The sequence below is a fragment of the Capra hircus genome, chromosome 15, assembly GCF_001704415.2.
Source record: "Capra hircus breed San Clemente chromosome 15, ASM170441v1, whole genome shotgun sequence".
In the NCBI taxonomy this organism is placed as follows: domain Eukaryota; kingdom Metazoa; phylum Chordata; class Mammalia; order Artiodactyla; family Bovidae; genus Capra; species Capra hircus.
Genome location: NC_030822.1, coordinates 10,332,920 through 10,345,029, shown reverse-complemented (window position 1 = coordinate 10,345,029; position 12,110 = coordinate 10,332,920).

Here is a 12,110-nt window from a genome sequence, read left to right as displayed (position 1 = left end):
AGAGACCCATTCCCTGTTCAAACTGCCAATGTCCACCACCCTGGGGAACCAGCAGCTCCACCTTGCCTCCTCTCAATTCATTTCCCCACATAACTCCAAGAACATTCTTTTCTTTTAGAAAATCTGATCATGTTACCCTCTCTTCTTAAAACCTTTCGGAAGATGACCTTCATTCTATCTTTTTTTATAAAGATTGATGAATTGATTGATTTTGGCTGTGCTGGGTCTTCCTTGCTGTGTGAAGGCTTTCTCTGGCTGCGGCAAATGGGGGCTGCTCTGCACTGCGGCGTGCGGGCTTCTTGTTGCGGTGCCTTCTCTTGCCGCGGAGCACGGGCTCCAGGCTGGAGGAGGACCGTAGTTGCGGCTCTTGGGCCCTAGAGCATGAGCTCAGTAGCTGTGGTGTATAGGCTTAGCTTTGGTGTACAGGTTGGATGGTATCACCAACTCAATGGACATGAGTCTGAGCAAGCTCCGGGAGTTGGTGATGGACAGGGAAGCCTGGTGTGCTGCCGTCCATGGGGTCACAGTCAGACACGACTGAGCGTCTGGACTGACCGGCTTGGTTGCTCCCCAGATGTGGCTCTTCCCAGTCCAGGGATCGAATTGATGTCCCCTACATTGGCAGACAAATTCTCAATCTCTAAACCACCAGCCTTCATTCTTAACAAGTCTTACAAGGTTGGGTGTAACTGGCCCCTACTTACCTCCCCAACTTCACCTCACTTTCTTGGTTCCAGTAACACTGCCTCATTTTAATTCTTTGACTGCAGGCTGCTTCTCATTATGGGGCTTCACTCAATTTTCTCCCTTTTACCCTGAGGGCTCTTGCTTCCTCTTGTATCTTAAATACCTACTTCTCCTCCAAATCTTTACTTAGCTGTCATTTCTCAGGAGACAGTTTACTTTCCTCTTTCCCCCCAAACTAGGTCAAATCTAACTGCCTTACCATAATCTTCTCTCGGACAGCATTTAATACAGCTGTATTTTTAAAGTTTATTTCCCTTCATTCAGTGATTAATGTCTGTCTGCCCCCCTAGAATATAATCATTCTGAAGGTCGGAACTTTGTTTATCTGTTTGGTCATTTATTTGTGCTGACCACCATATTCTTAATGCCCAACAGCCGTGTCTGGCAGTGAACAAATATTTAATAAGTGGCTGGATGAAGAAACCAATGAATGCATGGTCCATCATCAAAGCGAGCAATTTCGAATTGGATAGATCTGAGTTGGCATCTTTCTTTGCCACTAATTAGCTAAGTCTCCCTGGACAACTCACTTCTCTGAGCCTCAGTTTCTTCATCCATAAAGAGTAAATAACAACAATCTATTTACACAACAAATAATAATTGAATATCCCTACATTTTTAGTGCTGTGTGTAGGGCTGGGGATTCAGTGGTAAAAAGTTAGAAATAACTCATATACTCATTGAACTTAAGTTCTCACTGGGAAGACAGATAGGATACAAGTAAATGGACAAATAAACAATTGTGAAAAGCATTGTGAAGCATCCAGGAAAGGGGCTGAAATAAAGGTATCAGGGCCGGGGTGAGGGGAGTACCTGCATTACACAGACTGCTGAGGAAAGACATGCCTGGTGAAGGAAATTGAAAGTGAACTCCGAATGTAGAGAAAACATTCTAAGCATAGGAAATAATATGGGCAAATGCGTTGAACCCGCAAAGAAATTTCAGGCAGATGAAAAAAAGTGACAGTATAATGAGTGTGAGAGAGCGTGGCATCAAATGACTGTCAGGGCCACAACTCTGCAGAGCTCTCTGGGCTGCCACTCAGGATCTCACGGGAGTCAGCTGAGAATGTGAACGAACCCCGAGGAAGGAGTTGGCACATGAGGAGTGCTCAATACACAGAAGCCGTTAGGATCACAATTACTGTTTCGCTAATCCCAAGAGGACAGCAAAAAGATAATAAAAAATACTGGAATTTGCACAGTCCTGTAAAGAGGTGGCTTGGTTTCCATTTGAAGAGAATCTTGACTTGTTGAGATCTCCAGAGAATTGAATTTCACCAAAGTAATTAGTGACCTTTTCTATTGATGGTATTCATTTTCATAAAAATGTCCTGGGGGAAGGAATATAATGTTCAAGTTAATATCTCACAAATCTCATCTCTTCTCTCTCTCATACACACACATGCACACATGTATGTAGGTTATGGTTTTATTTTTTTTCTTTTTTTATATATAATCATGATAAAGTGCTTTCTCCCTATCCCCAGCCTCCAAGGTCTGGGAGGCAGGTGCCCTCTCTGCCAAGGTTTTAAAAATGGTCACATTAAATATGCATTTGCTGTTGAGTTTCTCAGATTGCTTAGGGACTATATATTTTTCAGAATAAATCACTTTCAACAGCATATTTAATATGAGATGAGAGTATCTGTCCTGCTCATCAGGGTAATAATTTTTTCAAAAGTCTGGAATTATCCTGGGGGCATTCCCAGTGATATTCTTTTCTTATTGGATACTTTATCAATCTGGTGATTTTTTTTTCTTGAGATGCTGAGTTTGAGCTTATGATATTCTGCCTAGTTGACTTGATAATGATTAGGTGACAGATGCTAAAAAGCATATTAAAAAGCAGAGACATTACTTTGCCAACAAAGGTCCATCTAATCAACGCTATGGTTTTTGCAGTAGTCATGTATGAATGTGAGAGTTGGCCCATAAAGAAGGCTGAGCACTGAAAAAATGATGCTATTGAACTGTGATGTTGGAGAAGACTCTTGAGATTCCCATGGACTGCAAGGAGATCCAACCAGTCCATCCTAAAGGAAATCAGTCCTGAATATTCATTGGAAGGACTGATGCTGAAGCTGAAGCTCCAGTACTTTGGCCACCTGATCCAAAGAGCCAACTTATTGGAGAAGATCCTGATGCTGGGAAAGATTGCAGGCAAGAGGAGAAGGGGACGACAGAGGATGAGATGGATGGATGGCACCACCGACTCAATAGACATAAGTTTGAGCAAGCTCCAGGAGTTGGTGATGGACAGGGAGGCCTGGCGTGCTTCAGTCCATGGGGTCAAATGAGTTGGACACAACTGAGTGACTGAACAACTACCAGGTGACAAGGTATACCCCCTCTGTGTTATAATTGCCTTCACCTCTGCCCTCCACTCTTTCCCCTCTTCCCAGTCACAGACAGTAAGTCACTCAGGATAGATACTTATGCAGCAGTAACAACCCCAGAATATCAGTACTTTATACCAATAGCTTATTTCTCACGCCATCACAGGCTGGCTATACTGCTTCCCATTATCTTCACCCTGGAATCCAAGTTGACTAAGCAGCCTTCACCTGCAACAGTGCTGGTCTTGCGTCAGGGAGAAAGAACACAGTGATGTATGAGTCAGCAGATAAAGCGAGCTGCCCAGAAGTCACACATGTTACTTTCACATCAATTGTCCAAAACAAATTACATGCGCAGGCCTGCCATCAGCAGTGCAGGGAAGTTTAATCCTCTTAAAAGGAGGGGTAGTAAATATTAGTGATCAATAAAAGAGTTTAGTACAAGCAGGCTTCCCCAAGGAACAGTCTATGCCTCCTAGAGGGAGAAGATGAAAAAATGATTCTGCTTAGGATATGTGAGACCTAGATTTGCCTTCTGGCTTTGCTCCATGGTAACTATACTATCTCGGACTATTTCCAAATTTTTGGCACTCGGTTTTCTCATCAGAAATGTAGCAGTAATAATAGAACCTCAAAGGATCATTGCTAAAAGCAGAGATGATGCATATCAAGAAGAGCAATCCATAAAATTGTTTAATTCATTTTAAGTTTTATCTTGAATCTCTCGATCTGTTTTCTTTATTCCAGTTCTCTATAACACCCACTGAAACCTGATTTTGCCCCATCATTCTGCTGCCTCGTTTAAGATCCTAGTGACTACCTGTTTGCCAAAAGGACACTGCTTAGCCTTTAGCCTTCTTGACTTCTCATTCATCATCATTGACTACTTCCAAGATGGAATTCTTTCCTTACCAACAGCTTCCCTTTCAGCCCCACTTCTGTTTCCTTCTCATGCACAGAGTGCCTAGTTGGCCCAAGGTCCCAACCTGGGCTGTCTTCTCTCTACACCTCTCCCATGTGAGACAGTAGTTGGTAAAAGTAGAACTTTTAGAAGTTGGGAGTCCTGAGCCTTGATCTGGTCTCTGCTACTTACTCCTCTATGACTTAATTCACCATTTCTTCATGATCAAAACCAGGAAGCTACTACTTACTTAAAGAAGACTTGTTGGAAACATGAAATGAGAGAATATACCTGTGGTGCCTAGCTAGCACTGTGCATAGAGTATATTAAGCACAAAACCCATTTGAGTTCCCTCTTCTGTCCTTGCCTGCCTTGAAAATCTTCTGCAAGTCCTATCACTTGATGTGGAGTATTGTTCAAAATCATACCTACTCACTTTTCTACTTGAGTATTTCAGGAGGAATAATGTCAATATTGACTGAAAATCCCATCATTGCAGACTACCTGCATTTTGAAAGACTTTCAGGTAAAAGCATACATGAGACAAAAGAATGTACCACTAACTGTATTTACTTCAGACCTTAACGTAGCATTAATTCCACAGTGTAGTGAGCAGTTAAGAGTTTGAGATTTATAGCTAAATTTGACTTGATTATTTTGTTTTGATTATTGACTCAAACTTCCTAATTCTGAGCAAGTCACTTAGCTCCTCTGTACACACTTTCTCTATCTGTAAAATGGGTATAATGATCATAATAATCTTATTGCACTGTTGAGAAGATTCCATTTGTTAATAAAAGCAGTGTGCTTAAAAGAAATATGTGACATATAGTAAGCATTCAGTCAATATTAGTTGTCAACATTGCTAGAAATGACATTTCTGGGAAGAGAGATTTTCCATTTCCTATCAAAATACACTGTATCATGGCCCTACTAGGAGTTACCCTCATTCTTCTTCAAAGATTTCTGTGTTTTCTACCTTCCCTCCTTACTGTTTTCTCTCTTGCGACTCAGAATGGAACAGTATTTGTTCCTGGCCTCATAGGGATGTCAGGAGGATTCATGAGATAACATCCATAAGGCACTCTGAGCTCCCTGGAAGCAAGGTGTTTGATAAATAAAAGGTTATTACCACTGCCAGTGATATCTTATATTACTCTTGCCTTTTTCAGCCCAGAGGGATCTCGAAGTAGTTTGCAAAACTTGAAGCACAAACAAGAATCATCCAACAAAAGCTGAGATGAAGCAGTCATTGCACATACAGTCATTGATTCTTTAGAGCCTACAGCGATCTAAACCCACTGGTTCCATCAGGGGCATAAAAAGCACTGAGATTGATGCAAAGGGTGCTTTGAGATATAAACTACTTAGAGGTCAGTCTCCTGAAGAGAAGAGGAGACAGATACTGGGTCAGAGACTCAGAATCATGTGTAAAATTACCAGTCAGTAAGAAAAACCAGCAGGTCAATTTTCAGACTAAACAAGGATGAGGCCTGGTTTGATATGGAATTCCCTGTTTTCTGCTCCGTATTCTTGCAGTCTTATATGGTGAGTTTACCTTCCATAAAACAAGCTATTTCAGTGCTCACTCAGTCATGTCTGACCCTTTACAGCCCCATGGACTGTAGCATGCCAGGATCCTCTGCCCATGGAATTCTCCAGGCAAGAATACTGGAGAAGGGTGCCATTTCCTACTCCAGGGGATCTTCCTGAGCCAGGGATAGAACTCACATCTCTAGCATCTTCTGCTTTGGCAGGCAGGTTCTTTACCATTAGCGCCACCTGGCTGTTCCTTTAAGACAGTCCAAATTAAGCAAATAAATCCTGAAAATATGCAAATATGACCCTAGTCTTTCACAATGAATCCTATTTCAGTTTAGCATTATATCAGAAATTAACCTAATGTGCACTACTCTTGAATCTAAAGTTTTCTCTTCTAAACTGTTGACATAGCTCGGGCTTGAACTCTTAACTGTGTCCAATAATCGAATGTAAAGAATCACACTAAAGCTATCCTAGTGACCAAACCTTCGCTACACTTCCTCTCTTCATTCCAGCCTGCTGCTTTGACTCTAGGCTTCCCTGGTGGCTCAGATGGTAAAGAGTCTGCTTGCAATGTAGGAGACCTGGGTTTGATCCCTGGAACTCTTGACTCTGAATTTTAATCCTTTGATTACATTTATATCACATGATCCATTGGGCCTGATCTTTAATCTTCAACCACTGTAAGTCAACATTCAGACCAGGGGCTGAATTGCTAGTTCATACTGGCCTCTTCGCTCTGTGACACACAGTTAAGTACTCCACAATGAAATATACTACAGGAATATCCCCTAATCCTGTGACTCAAATCATACCACAAGTATCAAATGGAAGTAAGTAAAATGTTTACAGCTGAACATATCCTATATGTATAATTAGAAGAGTCATTTGAAGATAGTAAACTTTTAACTTTAGGCTTCTGATTCTATATGCCTCATTAAACCTGCCTTCTCATATCTACATCACAAATAATTTTTGGAAACACAATATTGAAAAAGAAACAAAATGAATTAGTACCATCTCCACTAGTATTGAAAGTAAACTATTCAAGTAGAGTAAATTTAAAATTTTGGAAATAAAACATAATGGGATGAATAAATAACAAATGGGATTAATATTGATTACATTTGGAAATGAAAATTACTCAGATATTTACTTTACAGCCTATACCAAAGATAAATCCCTAAAGATGCAAGATTTAAAAATAAAAAAATAAAGCCTCAAAAAATTCTAAAAGAAAATTTTAGACAATTATTTCATCATCTCAGAATGGGTGTGGTTAATTTTAGTATGACATTAAGTCTAGGGACTATATGGAGAAAAATTTTAATGTTATTACAGAAAATAAAAACACCCACGGCCATCACAGTATATAGATTTTTTACATGAAAAAAAAGTAATTTAAATGTAAAATAAAAAAGAAAGAATTGTTAGAGGTAATCCAGGCTTATAAGATAACAAGAAAATGTATAAAAACCCAAGAAGAGTCTGTTCTGTGTCTGTGTCTCCATTCCTGCCCTGCAAATAGGTTCATCAGTGCCATTTGTCTACATTTCATATATGTGTGTTAATATAAGATATTTGTTTTTCTTTTTCTGACTTACTTCACTCTGTCTTATAGGCCCTGCTGCTGCTGCTGCTAAGTCGCTTCAGTCGTGTCCGACTCTTCACGACCCCATGGACTGCAGCCTACCAGGCTCCTCCGCCCATGGGATTTTCCAGGCAAGAGTACTGCAGTGGGGTGCCATTGCCTTCTCTACTTACAGGCTCTAGGTTCCTCCAATTAAAAAATAAATTTAAAAAATAGACACCAGAAAAAAAAATACTAAGAAGAAAATGAAACAAAGAGAGGTAGAATAGGGCTGCAGAATATGAAGTGTGACATAAATACAAGATCTTTGACATCATTCATAAACAAACTCTATGTAAATTAAACCAGTAACGAGGTACCATTTTTGAAGAGGGTTGACGAGATTGTAGGGAAAAAGGTATTCATATAAATATGAATAGATTAGTATTTATTCATAAATAAATTAGTACATAAATTAGTACAATAGTTTCCAAGGTAATAATTTTCCAGTTTCAAATTTTACATGGGTTTGTTTCCTTTCACACAGCATCTTCATTTCTAGTAATCTATCCTAAAGATACATCTACACAAACAGATATGAATTGAGAAAAAAATTACTTATTAAAACAAGTACATATTACTTATGTATACAAGTAGAAAAAAGCTAGAAATTTCTTTAGTGTACATTACTACTTGTTAGAAATGGTGCAGAAATAAAAGGTCAAGTTTTAATGTTGAGTAACATTTTAGTATTTTCTAATGTTGAGTGGTAGTATATGAAAATATGAAATAAGCATGCAGAAGAAAAAGTACAATCCCATTTTTGAAAAGACATATACACACATACGTAAGTATGTATCAGTATGTGTACTGGGTGTGTACACATAATATAAAAAAACATTTGGAAAGATATAAACCAAAATGTTACCTTTGGGGCATTGATTGGACAGCAGCACTCTTTCTGTTTATTCAAGAGGTTTTTTTTTTTTCAAATTTTTTATTAGAAAATTGTTTTCTAGAATCAATGAAAGATATAAAAGAAATCAAAGAGCAATGTGAGCAAATTAGAGAAGAGAATAACATGAAAATATTTGAAATAATGGATCTAAATAAATACTTAATATCTCTATGGAAATTTAGGATTAGCATTACACTTTGAAAGTGAGATTATGGTAAGATTTCACCTATTTCTTTACAATATATTATTTTAGTTTTACTTTACAGTGCCGCTCAACATTAGAAAATTCATTAAAACCTGACCATAAATATTGTCCTGGAGACCGATCTCAGTATGGTGTTAGCCACCACGACTAAAGAATTTATGTTGACCCAGGAATGGCTTCTAACCTTTGTGACCTCAAGTCTCTTTTTTAAGATCATAGTGATAGTGTCGTCTCTCATTACATTTGTGCAATTTAAGAGTGAATCAGAAACAGTGCCTGAACTTGTTTCAAAGCAAGTACTATAAAAGTATTAAATTAACATGGAATTGAGCAGATGGTGTAGTAAAAGTACCCAAACTTCCCGACTCATTTGTTGTTCCCAGTTCTTTAGGATTAAATGTTAACTAACATAATTAACTGTGACATATTTGCCTGATACACAGTAAACTCACCTTTTGCTCGTTTCACTGAATTAAACTGATCAGAACTTTTTTCTGTATATTTCATGTTGCCCCAGTAATCTGAAAAGTCTTGAACCACAAGCAGTCACTACCTCAGTCATATAACCTAGAGATTCATTTATGGTAAGATCACTGATGCTTCAAATTGAGTCCCTCTTCCTGATTCACATTGATTAATATTTTAATATCAAGTGCACTACCAGCAGCCACTGTATTCTATGTGAACAGCATGGGGAAGGAAGGAAAGAAAAAGTAGGAAAAAAGAAAAATCTTAGTAATAGAATGTCAACAGTATAATTGAGTTTGGCAAGAGAAAATAGGACCCAAACCATCTTCTGCTGCTGCTGCTGCTAAGTCACTTCAGTCGTGTCCGACTCTGTGTGACCCCCATAGACGGCAGCCCACCAGGCTCCCCCTAGCTATTTAAATAGATGTCAATTAAAACAGCATATATGCTGTAACTTGCTTAATTTCTCAAATTATATTTTCTTATTTCCAACATGGGCACAATAATACCTTATGTTCCATTTGAAAATTAAATAAAACATAAGAGAAGCACCTGGCTCAGTGACTGGCACAAAGTAGGCACCCAAAGTACCAATAATGTGAACAATATTTATTCCTTCATCCCAGTGGTTCTCAACCAGGGGTAATTTCGTCCCCTAGGGAAAACTAGGAGACTTTTTTGGTTGCCACATTTGGGAGGGTGCTTAATGCTGGCACAGAGTGGGTGGAGACCAGAAATGCTGCTAAACATCCACAATGTACAGGGTGGTCCCACAAGAATTATCTGGCTCAAAATGTCAACAGTGCCAAGGTTAAAAAAAAGAAAGAAAAAAAAAAAACAAACCTGCTTTACTCCCTAGTTTCTGAAATCCATTATCTCATGGTCTGAGACAGTCAGGGGGACTTAGAGAGCACATATACAGACACAGTTTAGAGAGATTTCCTTAGAAATCTCCCCATCTTTTCCTCAAGCACTACAACGCTCTATTTGGGTGCCCTGTGTTTCCCATTCAAATTATATCACCCCTTTGCCACGGCGCCTCCAAGCCCTTTCCTTCTGCATCTGGAGTGTCCATGTCCTTCACTGTCGCAATGACTGCATTCCTTCCCTCCCTAAGGCCCCAGTCTGTCTCCTTATGGTCTTAAAATCCAGTTTAATTGGGTTGAATTGCCTTTCGATTCCTCCGCTCCTCTGTAAGAGCAAGTCCCTTTAATTCTCTCTCACACTCAGTCCCTCCTCTCATTTCTACTACTCCCTAACTGAAGTCAATGTATTACCTTTAATTTATTTGGGGACTCTAAATACCACACCATAGAAGTTAGCATTTATAGCATGTATTCATTTTTTTGCTATCCTGTTACAACACTGAAGTTAATAAAATTGACATCTAATTACAACTAACAAGCATTGTCTTATTAAAACTAAAACAATAAAGAAAGCAGTGAAGATTGCATTACCCGTGTGATGCATTCTCCTACAGGAAATACTGGTTACCAAGGCTAGGGCTCAGTGGCCCCACACGTGGGGGTCAGTGTCAGACACCAAGGGACAGGAAAGAGGCCTGGAGCTTCACTGAATGTTTTAAACAGACTTGCAGTCCTAGAATATACCAAGACTGAAGAACACTTAGGATTAAATTGAAGAAGCCAGGTCTTGTTAGTATCAAAATACAAAGGGAGGACTCCTGTGAAGATGACATCGGGCAAGAGGGAGAGATATGGAAGAATGAAGCAGAATGTGTGAGACAAGCTTCAAGAACTGTTGAGAAAAATCAGAACCGCTGCTGCAAGCTGGTCTGTGATGCTCGGTTATCTTTCTTACAATCTAATTGTTAAATGGGCTTCCCAGGTCACGCTAGTGGTAGAGAACCTGTCTGCCAATATGGGTAGATGTAAAGAAACTTGGGTTTGATCTCTGGGTTGGGAAAATCCCCTGGAGAAGGGCACAGCAACCCACTCCAGTGTTCTTGCCTGGAGAATTCCCATGGACAGAGGAGCCTGGCTGGCTATCGCCCACGAGGTTGCAAAGAGTTGGACACGACTGAAGAGACTTAGCAGGCACACACACACAGGTGTTGAATGATCTTTTGCTTTGTGTTAAAAGCACAGTCAGAGCTTAGACACAGAGACTCTAAGCGCAGGAGTCAGAGGAGACACACCACTCCTCCCTACATCCAGGAGGGCATGTTATAAAAGCCCTCTCTGGTACAAAGAAACTAAAAGAGAGTGTGAGCTCCTGGGTTTTCAACAAGACAAGGTTTATTAATCAGAAAGCAGGAAGGATAATTCTGCTTTAGATTATTTCAAAGACCTAAGTTCTGTGTCCAGGTTCTCCAATAGGAGAGATAAGGGTAGCACCACCTTATAGTTCTACAAACTTCAGACAGCTGTCCCATGAGTTGTCTCATTTGATCCTCACCAAAACCCATGAGATCAGAGGTGCAGGCAATCACAGTCCCAATTTAAAGGATTTGGAAACCAAGACTCCATACAGTGACTCTAACTCACATGCAGAGGGCATGCACAGGACTATAACTCAATCGACAGCTCTTAAAAATCATTCCCACGTTTCTAGCTCTACTTGAGAAACCATACATTCAATTTGTTAAGTGGGCAGATTCTGAACATTACCTGGCTTCAAACCCCAGTACCCCTATTAGCGAGGTATCAGACCTCATGGAAGTTATTTATCTTCAGTGGGCTCATTTGTAAAGTGGGTTAAATAATAGGACTTACCTCATAGGGCTGTCGTAAGGATTAAGAGTTAATGTATGCAAAATGCTTTAAAGCATTTCTAATGTGTTCTTTATGAACACCCAATAAGCCTTAAATTTTCCTTTTCTTTTTTCAAGCTTTGCTAGTATAAGGTAATTTAACATATAAGCTTTCATGCTTACAAGGGAGTGAATAAAATTAGCCTTACGCCATATACTGTTAAGAGAACTGAGATGCCAGTGACTGTCCGAAAGTGAAAGTCACTCAGTCATGTCAGAGTCTTTGTGACCCCAAGGGCTGTAGCTCATCAGGCTCCTCTGTCTATCGAATTCTCCAGGCAAGAATATAGGAGTGGGTTGCCATTTTGCTCTTCTCTGCCAGATTGCTCTTGTCCTACAGATCCACGTGACCAACTCACTTCCTTATGATCATCACACAGAATTCACCTTCTTGGTGAGATCTTTCCAGGACACATCATTGAAATAAATATAAATGTTCTCTTCCTGTATCTCTGTCTCTGCTTTACTTACTTTTCAAATTTTGTGTTTGCATTCAAATTTTGTGTAGCTTCTGCCATCCTTTACACACACTTGAATGTGAGCTTTTGAGGACAAGATTTTCGTGGTCTGTTTCATTCACTGCTATATCTCCAGAACCTAGACTAGT